Source organism: Chondrus crispus, genomic scaffold, assembly GCF_000350225.1.
Source record: "Chondrus crispus Stackhouse genomic scaffold, scaffold_106, whole genome shotgun sequence".
Classification (NCBI taxonomy): Eukaryota; Rhodophyta; class Florideophyceae; order Gigartinales; family Gigartinaceae; genus Chondrus; species Chondrus crispus.
The window spans coordinates 241147-256389 of NW_005178929.1; positions in this window are offsets into that span (position 1 = coordinate 241147).

Here is a 15243-nt window from a genome sequence, read left to right on the forward strand (position 1 = left end):
TAGCAGAGCCAGGAACCGGGTGTATGTGGCCCTCAGAGCACTGGCGGCGGTTCCAAATACGACCGATTTTGGGGACCGCCCAATCGGAGCTCGTCAAACCGCCGAGAAGTCACCCGCCGCAAGGAAAAAGCAGGCAGAAATTACTAAGGAAAAGGCCGATTTCCTCGCAAGTCGCTGGTGGGGATGAGCTCCTCATGCTGCGTAGGGACTGGAAACCACCTCCGCAGCACTACGCCGCACCAACCGCGAGGTCACCCATCGCGGGCCGCCGGGCGATCCGGCCGCCGACACCGCTCATGGCGCGCACATACTACTGTGCGCCACCGGCGAACCCGACCGGATAGACCCGGTGCGGATGGACTCGCTGCACCGTTGGAATGAACCGGTTCACCGGTTTTTAATTAAGCCCTCGGATGGGCTACGTTTTCCCCTCTCAAAGGGTGGGAAAAAATCGTAGCTCCCTCCCGTTAACGGCATTGCACTCCCCGGGTTCGCCCGCGTCCGGAGGTCCCAAGACGGAAAATCCGACTTTGGGAAGGCCCAAGCGGATTTGGAAACCGGAACTGTAAACCGCTGTTTCTGCTCGTTTTTTACAGTTTCCTTTCGTGTCCAAATCGGGGCCTCCGCGGAAAGTGACAATGGCAGGACTTACCGACCGGTTTTGGACGAACGGCAGAGCGTACGGCGGCTGGGAGCTCCCCACTGACCGGACGGACAGGCTGGCGGTCACACACCCCGCTGTCTCGCGGGTGAAAGAGCGCCGTTTTTGGAAAGACGGCCAGCCCTCCGGGGGGGTGGGGGAAAATCGCTCCTTTGGCGCCGGTTTGATGATGCTCGGCGCCGGGGGAAGACGCCCCACCGCAACGGCAAGCCTACCCGGACGGTTGAAGGTACAGCGGGTCCGTCTGCTGTACTTGTAAACCAAAGTTCCCGCCCGGTTCTTCAAAAGAACACTGTACGGGAAGAAGGGCTACGATTTCCCCTCTAGAAGGGCGAATAAAAATCGTAGCCCATATCCGAGAACGGTTCCAGACTCCTGAGGTCGTCGCCGACCTGGGACTATTTGGAAACAGAAACGTGTCTATGCCGTTTCTGACTGTTTTTTACAGTTTCTATTAGTTTCCAAATAGGAACCGTTCGGGAAAGGGACTACCGTGCGGTTTTCGCTCTCTGTTTTGGCCGACAGAGGTACCGCACGCACCGGGAAAGGTCTGAGACGTACCGGTGCGCGGCTGGCGGGGGCGTACCCGTGGGGTTTTGGAGGAAATCGAAGAGGAATTCTTGAAGAAATGGCCAGCCCTCCGGGGTGGTCCTGGAAAAACGCTTCTTTGCGCCTGTTGTTCGATGACCCGGCGCAGGCTGAAGCCGCCCAATCCGAACGGTGGCGTACCGCGGATGGAACCGCGAACCGCTGGAGCGCTGAACTCCTCCGCGCGGGTCGGGAGATGACCGCCGCTGCGGGTGTGCATGCGGGTTTGAGGACTCCAGGAAGGTGACTACTGTACGGCCGCGTCTCCGCGGCCGACGCATGGTCTCCGTTCGGGATAGGAGACCGTCACAGCTGGCAGGGATTTTAACCCGCCGCGACGGGGACGTGTCGCGAAGTAAGGAAGGGGGTCTGTAGTACAACGGCGCGAAGGCAACAGCGCCACCGCTGCCGCCCCAGGATACAGTACGATGGGCTGTAAGCGCGAGAAGAACTGTAAGGAGTTATATTTACAGCACACGGCCGGTGCGGAGTACAGTAGTACCCCGCTGGTTACACGTGTAGGATCCGAACGGTAAGTAATTAGTAGTTAATGGCACAAATGAGCCAATTTAGCACAGTAGCTGGTATACAGTAAGTAACAGCTACTGTAGCGGGACAGGTGTCCTGGCGTAGCACTTAGGGGTTAAGACCGTGGGCACCTGCCCTGTTCCAGTAAACGGGGGCAGACTCGCCTCCCTTCCCTTTACGGCTTTTTGCTAACTCCGTCCGGTTTTACCTCTAAGTCTCACGCTTCTAACCCGTGACCGGCCGTCCGGATCTAACACCACCGACCGGCTGTGCTTCACCGGCCACGTGAGCCTTCCCTCTTTTCGAATCCTTCCGTACGGTTTGCGCTCGCGTGGGTTATCCAGCGGCGCGCGCTCCCTTACCTCTAACCCCCCTCGTTCCGAGTGGTCGGGACGAAGGTAGTTATACCACACTTAGCAGCCTCGACCGTAATCGGTTGGATCGTAGAACTTCGTAGGAAGGTCGCAATGGGCGCAGTCGGTTCGCGACCTATGAATGCCGTAATCGGAGAAATGTTTCCACGCTGAGGAGACGAGGCGTTGTTAAGCGCGCTCTGCACGAGCGGCAAGATATCAGGCCATTCAGTAAAGGACATTTGAAGCTCCGATAATACGGCTCGCATTGCGCGAAGTAGTTCGCGTCCCAACCGCTCGACGGCACCGTTACTCCACGGACTGTACGGTAGCGTAAAATGATGCGGTATCTTGAGACCTTTCCCGATCAGTCGGACCGTTTCATTTCGGAAATGCGTTGGACCATCGGACATAAATCCATTTGGCACACCCAACGCAGCGCACCGGTCGATGATGGCAATTGCTGCATTTTCAGCTGAAGTATCGGAAAAGGGAAAGAACCAATTGTAATCCGAATGGTCGTCGCGCAACATGAGGACATATTTTCCTACATCCGAAGTCGGTCCAAGTTCGATGTAATCGAACTGTAGAAGGTGATTAGGACCAGTTCCGTGTACAGCCGGACCGAACGGTCGGGGAACCTTTCCCCCTCCAATTGTCGAAAGACAATGGATGCAGGCCTGGACGAAGGTCCGGATGTCAGTCGTCATTGTTGACCAGAAGTAGTGCTTCCGTAGCACTCGTTCGGTAGAATCCCGGCCTCGGTGTCGGGCGGGGCCGGTGTGTGCGATGATGCACATGGGAAGTTGTAAATCCGAAGCTCGGTCAGGAATCCAAACCGAACCATTGGGGTTTTGCCAAAGTCCATCAGACTTTCCGAGATTCGGCGGCATTTCCGATTGCGCGGAAGATTGCGCGTCCGAAATTTCGGCTGGAGACGGCCATTCAAAATCCGTCGCGGATGAAGATGGAAGTTCCGGAATTCGGATAAGTCGCCGTAATGTCGTAAGAGCAGACCAACGCCCGAGGAGATCGGCCCACTCATTATCCGTTCCCTTAATGTGGAAACAGGTGTAGTTATAAATCGACAATTGGACAGCCCATCTAAGGACTTTGCGAAGCGAGGTCTGGATCATGTCAGGCATTACCGAAAGCGGATCGAATAGGAAGATAAGATTGTTATGATCCGTAAATAGGTCGAATCCTTCCGGTGTAGCGGCAATCCAGTGCATGCGATCCAATGTGGCAAGGATCGCGTAGGCCTCCTTCTTGAAAATAGACCAACCGAATTGTACGGAATTAAATCGCCCAGAGAGGAAGGCAAGGGGCTCGTGCCGCTGCTTCTCGTGGGCATTCTTGAAGTCCTCATAGGGAACCTGCGTGACGATGCCAGACCAAACGGAGTCCGAAGCATCGGTATAAACGCACAGGCGTTTCCCATCATCGCGATGGGACAACGTGACCTGTTCTGCACGGGCGTGCTTGCAATTTCCGAAAGCTTGGGTTTCGGAATCTCCCCAGCCCAATGTGGAGAGTTTGTACCGAGAAACGGAAAGCTTCGTCCGTTTTCCGGCATGCTTGTAAACTTTCTCCATGAAGTCGTGGAGCGGTGCGACAAGATCCGAAAACTTTGGTATTCCACTTTTTTTCCCACTGGAGGGCGCAGGCAAATTGCTGTAAGTGTGCACCGGTAGTCGGAAGTTCCATATTCAACAGACCATCCAGGCGTCTCGGGTCGTACGTTATACCGTTTTCGGAAATCATTCGGCCGCACCATCGGATATTTTTGGCGAACAGCACGCACTTCGCGGGATGCAGCTTGAGATTGTGCTGACCGCAAAAGCGGAACATGTCTTGCACAGAGCTCAAAAGTCCGGAAACGGTTTTGTCGTGGAGGAGAATATCATCCAACCACGACAGCAGGGTGGTCCGTAAATCGGCAGGTAGAACCTCGGCCAATGCCGATTGTAGATGGGTAACGGCGTTCGTTGTGCCGTGCAAAACCCGCGTCGGAGAAAATATCCCGTCCGGGGTTATGAAAGATTGAAGCATTCGGGAATCGGGTTCGAGCTCCAATTGCCAGTAACCGTGCGATAGGTCAAACGTGGGGAAATGCCGGGAACCGGTTAGCTTGCCGAGCTCGTGCTCGATGTTCGGCATTGGAAACTGATGTTTCACCGTAAATCGGTTAACGGGACGTAAGTCTACCGTAAAGCGGAATTTCGCAGGACAGGGTTTCAGAGCCAGGAGCAGTGCGCATGCCCACGGAGACGTTGGGTTTGGATAAGCCATGCCATGCTGCACCAGCTTATCCGTCATATCGGCAAGGAATTCTTGTTGTTCCTTACTGTAATTCCGAAGTCGGACTTTAATCGGCCGAGCATCGGGAGTCAGGTCAATTCGCAACGGGCGAAGTTTTGCCGGGGGACCAGAAGAGAATGACGTCCGAAATATGTCGCGGTGTTCGTCCACAATTTGGTTCAATTTCTTGGCGTCCTCTTCAGGCAATCCGTTTTCTCGGGCAGATTTCTTCAATATTCCGATATCGGTTAGTACCTCCTCGTGCTGCTCGGCATCAATGGGATCGAGCAGCGACGGGTCCGGGAACGGGTCTTCTTCCGTCCGAGCGGTGTAGTAGTTGACACGAGGTCTATCCTTCCGAGATTCGGTTTTCTTCTTTGCCGAAATATCGGAAGTAATGCCATTGAAGCGGGCGAACATCATGCGGCTCACAACGCCGCCTCTTTCGAGCGTGGTCGGATTTCCAACGTGGGAGCAGTCGGACCCATCGAGGGCCGACCGATTATTCTCCAGGAGGGTACGCGTGTCCACCTGGAGATGCCGAAGAACGGGCAGTCCTATTATTAGGTCTTCGCACGCCAGCTCGTCGTCCGCAACGAGGAATGAGGCATTGGCGAGTGCGAGTTGGCCCGATGCCAACTGTAATACCGTTCTCGGAATTGTCCACGTGCAGGAAAAGGTGAACGACTGTGCGTCGTCACCTGACTTCAGGGCAACCTGAATGTGCACCGGTTCGATCGCTCGAATTTTTCCGATGCCGCGGACGGCAGCTCGCTCAGCGAGAGTGGGAGAGACGAGACTGTCGTCACTCCCGTCGTCGCATCTTCCCGTAGCGGAAATGGATGCACGGCCATCTGAACCCAGAACGGGGCAAGATGGCGTTTCCGAATCTGCGGTTTTCTTCTGTCCCAATGGAGGGTTTTTCATGCGACCAGCAGTAGGTCGTCCTTTTGAAGTGTCCGTAGATTCGGATTTTTTGTCACTCGTGTGACTGCCGGTGGAACGGGATGGACCATCCCGTGCCTTGGAAGCGGCAATGTCGGAAAGATACGTGGACTTCTGTTCGTCCGTTGACTTCCAGCAATCTCGGATCCAGTGTCGGTCTTCTTTAGCCTTACATGGAGGATGCCGGCAAGGTGGCGCTTGCCTAGAAGATTGTCCTCCCTTCTTGGGCTTATTTCCATAATCGGCTCTTGGTGGCTTGTCGTTGTTACTACGGCGTTTCGGGTTTTGACTTCGAGATTCCTCTTGCTTTTTACCTGGGCCGGTGTCCAGGATTTGGAATGCTTCCGACAATCGGATGCAGTGTTGCATAAACTTTGGGAAATCTTTCCTACAATCGTGATAGGCGAAGTCCAAATCCGATTCCAGTCGGTTATGTAGCTCCAGCAGTTTTATAGCTGACAGCACGTGATAAACCGCAACCTTCTGGTAAGTCTTCAGTAGCCAGGCCAAACCGTGACGTCGGAGTAGTTTGCAGTAGGACAAGAACAAGGTTTCTATCCTAGAACTGGCGTTCTTATCGGACATGTCCATCCGTAATTCGGTTTTCACCAGAGAATCTAAGGTGTCTAGATCGACAGCTTCCTTAGATTCGTCGGCCTTCTTCTCGAAATACGAGCGTAGCTCCGAATCTGGTAATGTTCGATAATCGGTATGTCCTTCGATGAAACCAAGAGCCAACGCGGACTCCACGATTCCTGGATCGACACAGAATTTTAGATTAACCGGACGGATCGGTTCCGTCGAGGTGCTTCCAGCAACGGTGAGTTGTTGCGATCTTGAGTCGAGCTCGCGCACGTACTGATCGTACAAGCGGAGAAATATCCGGACTGACTCGGAATCGGTCCGAAGCAGTCTGGGATGCGCTACCGAGGATGCCAAAAATGACGAAACGGGCGGCCCTTCGGGCCGTTGGTCAGACATCCGAAAATCGGTAGTGTTGATCGAAGGCCTCCTTGGCGGTAAGAGAAGTAATGGTAGTGATCACTGTAATGACTCCGGGGACCGAGGAGTCGGGATAACCAAAGTATGTTGTTGGTTGTGCAGATGAAGGATCGATGAGGGTTTATTGACGAGAAGCGAACTCGTCGTCGCTTAAGTCAAACCGGAATCCGGAATGAGCTGCTGTTCTAATTACAGGCCAGCTCTTGATTATTCTAAATTACACCATAGAAACTACATCTACAGAAAACCGAGTTCGGAATTAGAATAGAACAAGTGGGCTCCGTGCGCGCTTCGCGCGCCGAGCCAAATCCCTTCTTTCTCCGCTCCTCGCCCCTCACCTCCCGCTCCGCCGTCCCTTCGTCACTGGTCCACTATCGTTGCCGGCGTTCCCCGCCCCGCTGCTCCCCCGTCCTCTTCGCTACTGCTCTCGTCCTCTCTCCGGTCTTCGTTGCCCCTTCCCCCTCGTCCTGCCACGCGTACCGCCCCTCCGTGCTCACTCTGGCTGCAGGTCGCGCTGCTCTCGCCACACTCGCCTCAGTCCTGCTCGTCACCCTTGCCCAGGCCGTGACCCTGGTCGCTAGGTCGCTACGGTTGGCACTCCCGTCTGCCTCAACCTCCGTACCGGCGAGCCCGTGGCCCCCCGCCCACACTGCCCCCTCCCTCTCCCCGCTTCTGCTCTCGACTGTTTCGCCGCCGCCCGCGTTGCCTGGCGCCTACGCCGCGAGGCGCTTCGCTTCCTCAATCCCGGCACTCCCACTTCCGTGCCCCTACCCTTTCGTTATTCTATGGCTCTCACGCTCTAGGAACACGCCCGCGCAATCACACCTCACCCGCCGCCCCGCCCTACTCCACCCGGCCCCTCTACTCGTGCGGCTCGCCCCGCTCCCTCCCGCCCTGCGGCGGCCTTGCCCTCTCCGTCGCCGGCCTCCGCCCCTGCTGCTGCTCTTGCGGCCCCCAAGTAACCGTCGCCTCGCGTGCCCGGGCTTGCACCCCCACCTCGCCTTCCGCTCCACCCATTTCGCCGCCTGTGCACATCCCGCTCGGCTTCCTGCTCCGACCTTTGCAGTTACTGCTCCCGACGTCCCCACCCTTGCTGCTGCTGCCGCTGCCCCTGCTTCGTTGCGTGCGCTCTCAGCGACTCTCCCGCCCTCCGCTCTTCTGGTTCCCCTCCCCTCCTGCCTCCTTTGACCGCCCTACGATCCCTCCTCCCCTTATGATGCGCTTCCCCCATCCCCCGCCTGCCCGCCTCTTCTTGATCAAGCCGATCACAGCCACCTTCCCCTCTGCACGCCGTTTCCGTAGGCCCTCCTTCTCGTCCGTCGCGGTGCCGCTCTGGCACCCACAGTCATCGCAGTTAGTCAATCTTCCCTCTCGTACGCTGCGAACCCCGCGGAAGGAGCGCAACGCGACCGCCTGGAAGTCAATTCCCGGCCCCCCCTCACCCGCGCGCGTCTTCTTGCGCTGCCGGCTGCCACACCTGCCCGCCTCGCAGCGACGGTCTTCGGCGTTCCTCGCCCCTGCCCCTCGCGCCGGCGCTCGCCGCCACCCCCTTCCCCCCCGGGCGCGGTCCGGCCCCTTCCGCACGCGCTCCGCACCCACCTCTCGGGCCTCGTCGGCGGCCTCTGCCTTCACCTACCGTGCGCGACCCTCGCTACAGCGTGGCCATTGTGGTACAACCGTAGGGACGCTAAACCGTAAACGGAAAAGGACAGGCTGTACCTAAAATGAGGGAGCTTGGGGGACCGCTACACTGGAGCGTCAGGTAGAATAATCCGGAAAGGTAGGAAGCACAGGACAAGGGAGGTACACCGCACTGGACACGCGCAGTCTTACTGGGGTGTAGAGCAGTACGACCGGTGGCGAGCTGGAAACCTGCGGGACTTACTTAACCGTACGGTAAAGGACTAGGGTAGGAAGTAAGGGGAGGCGTGCTTGCCTCGGTTTACCTCCAGCCCGGTGCCCCCCTATCTTATACCCCCTAGTAGGGCGGTGGCACCGGACGGACTACAGTAGCTGTACATACTGTAGCCAGCTTACTGTAGCTTACGGTAACTAAAAATGACTACTGTACTAACCCACCGATCGGTCGCGCACCACGTGTACACCTGCACTAGCTGGTGCCACTAACTACACGTGGACTCCCACGTGGCCACATCTACACGTGCTGGCCACGTATGCACCGTATCGGTTAACATCTTACTACTGTACTTGGCGAGGCCTCTGGCGCCCGCCTAGTGCAGTAGCGCCACTTGGCAATTGTACCACAAACCCCCCTTCTTAAATGACGGCACGTCCTCGTGCCGTCCGTCCCGGAGACTGCATTGCCACTTCAAGTCTTCCCACCACGGCCATCCTTGGCGCGAACATTCCGTATCGGTACTAGCCGCCGCTTGGCAGCCGACGACCTCACTGCGCGGACCCTCTCCGTCATGGGCAAGCGCCGGCGCCCCGGTCGGGCAGCATGGCGGTATTCCGCTTGGCCATGTGAGCCGGGCCCTAATTTCCATGCATGGCGGTTTTTCGCTTGGCCATGTGAGCCGGGCGCTAATTTCCATGCGGTTGCAATCCCTGCTTCCTGACGCGACTAACCGTATCCCATCCCCACTAACTTCTTGATCGACAGGTCCTAATCACCCTCTCTCACCCGTACAGTACCGATAACGGATCAAAGGACAGAGGGAAACCCGACGGTGCCGGCCACGACAGCGCCGGCAACACGGTCGAGGGCTGGGGCGAGACTGCCTCGCCTTCCCGTGTCGAGATAGCACCGAAGTATTCCCGTGCAGAGACTCCCGTGGCTCGTCTGAACGGTGGGTAGGTTAAGAGCAGCGGCGGTAACGCCAGCTGCCCCCAACCCGCTGGACAGGGCCGACGGCTCGACGGTAATAGAAACCTCGCCGGAGCCGCGTCTCGAGGACCGACAGGGCTTGGAATCTCTGGGAGATCGCCCGTCCAGTATTCCCGAGCCACGAGCTTGTCCACCGTCTGCAGATGTCGGGGCGTGCCGTAGCTGCCCCGGAGATGCTCTGCGGACGGATTTCCCGACGGTGACACCGGGGAATAATTATCTTCGACGGTCTAGGGTCTGAGTAGGGCTCGGTTGGCCCCACGCCCCCGGAAGATACCGTAAGGACTTTTACGCAGATGTCCGCCCCGGTACTTAGAGGAGAATCCCCCTTGAGGCGGCCCCGATAGCGACGGAGATCGAGAAAGACCCAGCGATGGGCCTGTCTCCTGCGAAGGCGGCCTTGTCGGTGAGAAGGGTAACTTCAGCGACACGCGTGCCGACAACGGGTGGCGAGGGATCGCCTCCTATGGGGACGGCTGTGCCATTCTCCCTGCCATCGAGGCGTTGATTTCACAGCCCTCGCGGGACAGTACCACCCCGCGGTGGGCTCCACCCATCCGTGGCGCCGAGGCGGCTACCACGGCTTCCGCGGGGACCCTGAGCGAATGCGGCGCTTCCTCGTCTTCAGGGCCCCCCTGGTTTGGGGTTGGAGCTGACGCTCCTCCGCGAGGCCGCGGGGTAGGTGCATCACCACTTTTGGCTTCCTCGTCCTCGTGGAGGAGGGGAGCCAACCATACGGTACTGTCTGCGCCCACCTTGGGGGGGCCAACAGGATCTCACCCTCACCGCCCGCTGGCTCCGGCAAACAGTTCATCCGGAGAGCCCTCGCGGCTCGGTGTTGAGGCGGCCGCCCCTCCGTGAAATCGCGGGGCCGGCGCGGCCCCCATGCCCGGTACCAGCCTTCCGCGAGCGTCGGTGGACCGTAGGTACAGTTCGTGTGTGCCTACCCGAGGTTGTCAAGCGGTCGTTGGGCGCAAGCATCGCGGGGAGCCCGGCGAAGCACCGTGGCGCGTTAAGTCGCCCAAGCGCGGGAGGTAGGAGTACCAACCGCTTTAGGGGTCAATAGACGCAGTGCAAGCTGCCCCGGAGCGGTGCTGCTCCGTTTTCCATCTCGGCAAAATCGGCCTTTTTCTCAGTAAAATATGCCTGATTTTCCGTTTGGGGGTCGTTCTGGCTTCAAAACCGGCGTTTTTCTTAGTAAAACATGCTTGGTTTTTGCGTTCGGCGGGTGGCTTTTTGCCTTTTTGAAGAGCTCCGATTGGCTGTTCCCTCAAATCGGGGGCATTCCGAACAGCCTCCCATACGCCGCCGCGCGCCCTAATTGGCTACGGCCACCGGGTACAGTACTGTGTGAACCACATGTACTGTACCCCGGCCATTCCGTGGCGGTGATTGGGTTTGTGGACGGCATGGCTTCGCAGCAATTCGTCCCCATCCCCCCATCATCCATGGCCAACCCCGGGGGCGCTCAGTGACCTGGGTGCTCCCTCGGGGGTCCCTGGAGGGTGCCGTTCGGTTGCGCCCCGCCTTGGCGGGGCGCCAGGTACAGACCCAGGCCCCACCCGGAGGGCTACAGCGCCTCCCCATAAGCAGGCGCTCCTCCGGGGTAGCGGTGCCAACGTACCGTTGCACGGCACCCCCCCGGAGGGCTGGCCATTTTTCCAACTCGGACGCCCCTCTTTTTTCCCCGGCGCGTACAGTACGCGAAGGTCTCGACCCTCGTGATTGCGGGGAGACCCCTCTGGCCTCGCTCGGTCCCTTTCCGTGGCGGTTGGGGGCGTACGAGTGCGCCGCCGGCGATTTCGCCGACAACCCCGATTTGGAAACTGTAAAAAACCACTAGAAACCAATAAAAACTGATCTCGTTTCCAAATCGGTTGACACCTCGCCATGACCGCTTTTTCGGAGTGGATACCCCCGGGTCGGGCTTGACGCGGTGAGCACGATGCCGTTCTCGGACGTGGGCTACGATTTTTATTGAGCCCGCTAGGGGTCAAAACGTAGCCCAAAGTCGACCGAAATTGCCGGCTGGTCCGCCGGGGTCGACATTGACCGTTTTTCGGACCTTATACTGTCCAAAGCGGCTTGACGCGTGGAGTATGATGCCGTTGTCGGCGGTGCGTTACGATCTTTATTGAGCCCGCTAGAGGCTCAAACGTAGCCCGAACTTCGACGTAATTGCCGAACCGAACGGTGTCACCCCTCACAATTTGGTCCCCGGATTTTTGCCGCAGGCCATTGCACCAGTACGGGAATGACACTTGGCAATTTTTGCCACGTGTCGGGGGTCGCGCCGCCGCTGCAAGTATCCGAGACGGTATTTATCTTGGGCACCGCGGGCGTGCCGTACCTCCCCATCGTCGACCATGGTCGACCTCGGGGGACACCTAGTGACCTAGGCGATCCCCCTGAGGTCCCTGGACTTCACCGTTTTGGATTACACGCCTTATAGGCGGCGTGTACAGTATTTGACACACGGCACCTCCCCGGAGGGCTGGCCAATTTTGTAACTCAGGCCCTTAGTTCGGGGAGGTTACGAAGTCGACCGCCAGCCGTAGTTTAGAGGGTGCAAAACCCATCGTCGTGCGTATAGTTCCGAGCGGTAGTGACGGTCCCGTAGGCGGCTTCCGCCCCCCGCATGCTCTACATGCGGGTGGTGTCAACCGGTACAGTATCCGGGAGACCCCCCTTCCTAGCTTGCGCCACCGAGCGGGACTAAGCTCGGTGGGCTCGCCAATACCGATCGATAAAGGCTTGTGGTAGGCCCTCCGCGGGTTAGAATGTATCATCCGCGGGGATGTAGCCATACCACCTCACTTTGTATTCCAAGCCGGTAGGGATGTCGCGATGCGCTACGAGAAGCTCGACGACGAACTCCTCGGGGGTATTAGCACCGTCCCCATGGGGAGGGTTAATCCGTTCGGAAGGGGCACTTATGCCTTCTGTAGGCATGGTCCGGTCCCCCAGGCCCCTTGGCATCCGCGTGACGCGGTCAATACTGACTGGTACGGGAAGCCTGTCTTGCTCCACAGTAACGGTCGTGTCCGTGGCTTTGCGGACCCGAAAGGGTCCTTCCGTCTTCGGTAAAAGCTTGACGGACATGTCGTCCGTCCCAAGCCCCTGTCCGTCACGGCCACGTCGTTCAGCCGCTCGGAGGGCTGGGGGAGGGCGATCCACGTAGACTTGGTCGCCCTCCTGTATTACCGGTCGGAATCGGACTTTCTTATCGAAGTTCTCCTTATACCGCTTTTGAGCCGCGGTCATCTTTACCCGCGCACGGTCGAGGACATCCCGTAGCTTGCGAAGAGTCGCCCGCTTGTACTGTACGGGAGTACGTGGGTCGTCATGGGCGACTCCCGCAGCCTGAGGCGCTGTACCCGCGACGGTTAATCCGGACGGTTGTCTTGTCAACACCAGGTCAAACGGAGTAGTCTCCGTTGACCGGTGGACTTGTATGTTATAAGCATACATCAGAGGCTGGAGGAACTCGTCCCAGTCTCGCTGGTGCTCCTCGACATAATGTCGGAGCCTCTGCACGATGGTCTTATTAAACCGTTCGGTCTGACCGTTAGTTTGCGGGTGGTAGGCTGTCGTCAAATAGTGACGTATGCCTAGCAATGCGCACACGGCGTCGAAGAACTTCGCCGCAAATTGCGGACCGTTATCGGTAAGGACGTACTGTGGTGCTCCGTAGACGTACACCCAGTTGTCCAGGAATGCGTTAGCCACCACGGCTGCGGTTGTCGTACGAAGCGCGATGCTGCGCGTGAGCTTAGAGAACCGGTCGGTAATCACAAGGACGAACTGATTCCCATGTGCGGTCTTCGGCAACGGACCCAGGAGGTCCATTGCGACAAACTCCAAGGGTCCGGCCGCCGGGAATAGTTTCATGTCCTTTTGATGACGTACAATCGTGCCCCGTGTCGCAGAGCACGATTGACAGTTCCGTACGGTGGCGTACACGTCGTTGGCCATGTGGGGCCAGTAGTACTCCCTTCTTAGGGTATAGTACATCCTGGTCCCACCGGGGTGTCCGGCCAACCTCGGGTGGTGTGCCAAATACAGCACTTTGGCCCTTAACCGTTTCGGGACGACGCGTTGCAGTGTCCCATCAAGAGGGGACCTCCGCACCAAGAAACCGTAACGGTCCACGTCATACTTTGAGTCGGGCTCTCCGACGGTTCGGGCGGCATGGATGCAGAACTCGTCCGCCGCCTGTGCTTGGATAAATTCCTCAACCGACAGGGACGATACGTCCGTTTGTTCGGGAGTTACGGCAAGGGCCTGGGGTCTCTCTCGCGCATTTCCGGGACTCCGTTCGGTAGCTGGGGCCCAATCAATATCGACGGGCCCCACGTAAGGCTCCTGTCTTGACACTTGAACGACGAAGCACGGGACTTCGTCGTCTACCGCGACGGTCTCCCCTTCGTCCGTCCGGAGGCGAGATACCCCGTCCGCCAATTGGTGTTTGACACCCGGCCGGTATTGTACGTCGTAGTCGTACTCCGCCAGGCGTAACCGCCAGCGGGCGAGCCGTCCGGAGCTGTCCGCCAAATTGAGGACCCACCGGAGGGCCTCATGGTCCGTTCGGAGATTGAACGTGGCACCGTACAGGTAAGGGCGTAATGCCAGGATGCTCCAGACGACTGCAAGGCACTCTTTCTCAGTCGTCGTGTAATTCTTCTCAGCATCCGTGAGACTACGGCTCCAGTAGCCAATCGGTAATTTATCTCTGTTCGGTTGGTCTTGCAGCAGGGCACACCCCACTTGGTACGCACATGCGTCCGTGTCGAGTGTGTACTTGTAACCGTGACGGGGTAGAGCCAGAATGGGCGGTGAGACCAGCCTCTTCTTTAGCTCGGCAAAGGCCTCATATTCCGAATCGGATAGGACTCCCAGTTCAAAGGGGTGATCCTTGCTCGTCTTCCTATTCAGGGGAGCGGCAATTTTGGCGAAGTTCGGGACGAACCGCCTGTAGACATTGCACATCCCCAGGAAGGAGCGTAATTCCGTCTCGTTAGAGGGAGGTAGCGCCCGCTCGATAGCGATGACGTTGCGCCTCTCGACCTCTAACCGTCCCGGTCGGATTATGTGCCCCAGGTACGTCACTGAAGTGTCGAAGAATGTACATTTCGATATCTTCAGCGATACCCCGGCGGTGTACAGCAGTTGTAGTACCTCCCTAACGTGGTCGAGGTGTTCCGTAATGGATTTAGAGTACACGATGACGTCATCCAAGTACACCAATGCGGTTTCCCATTTAACTCGGGAGAGGATGATGTCCACAGCCCTTTGGAAAGTGGCTGGGGCATTCTTTAAACCGAACGGCATCCGCACAAACCGGTATAGACCGCAGTGCGACGCGAACGTCGTCTTATCGCGGTCCTCCTCGGCGACTTCAACTTGCCAGTATCCACTATTGCAATCAAGCGTAGTGAATACTGTAGCGTCGCCGAGTGAGTCGATGCACTCATCCATTCGCGGTAGGGGATAGGAATCCCGGATGGTAAATGCGTTTAGTTTGCGGTAGTCCACACAGAACCGCATGGTACCGTTCTTTTTGGGTACGAAGACCACAGGACTGGCCCATTCTGCCGTGGCCGGCTCGATGACGCCGGCCCGCAGCATGCGGTTCACCTCGGTTTTTTCCTTTTCCCGTGCGGTTGGACCAGCCCGGTACGGAGCTTGGTAGATGGGATTGGCTCCCACCTTGAGGTCGATGCGGTGCTTGGTGGCACCAATCTTCACGAGGCGGCCATTCCACATCTCCTTGAATTCGGAGAGCATAGCTACTATTTTTTTGCGTAGCTCTCCGTCTTCCTCACCGATGTGGACATCCTCGGTCCACAATCGGGGGGCTTTATCCGTGTCGGTTCTCTCCTGTTCTTCTTCCGTATCGGACTTGTCTTGTCCCTCATCCTGTACGGTACCCAAAGGGGGTACTGTAGGGGGAAGATTATTTTTGCTTCCTCCCCCCTCCTTAGCTTCAGCCACTCCTGTGGCTGGCTGAAGGGTTA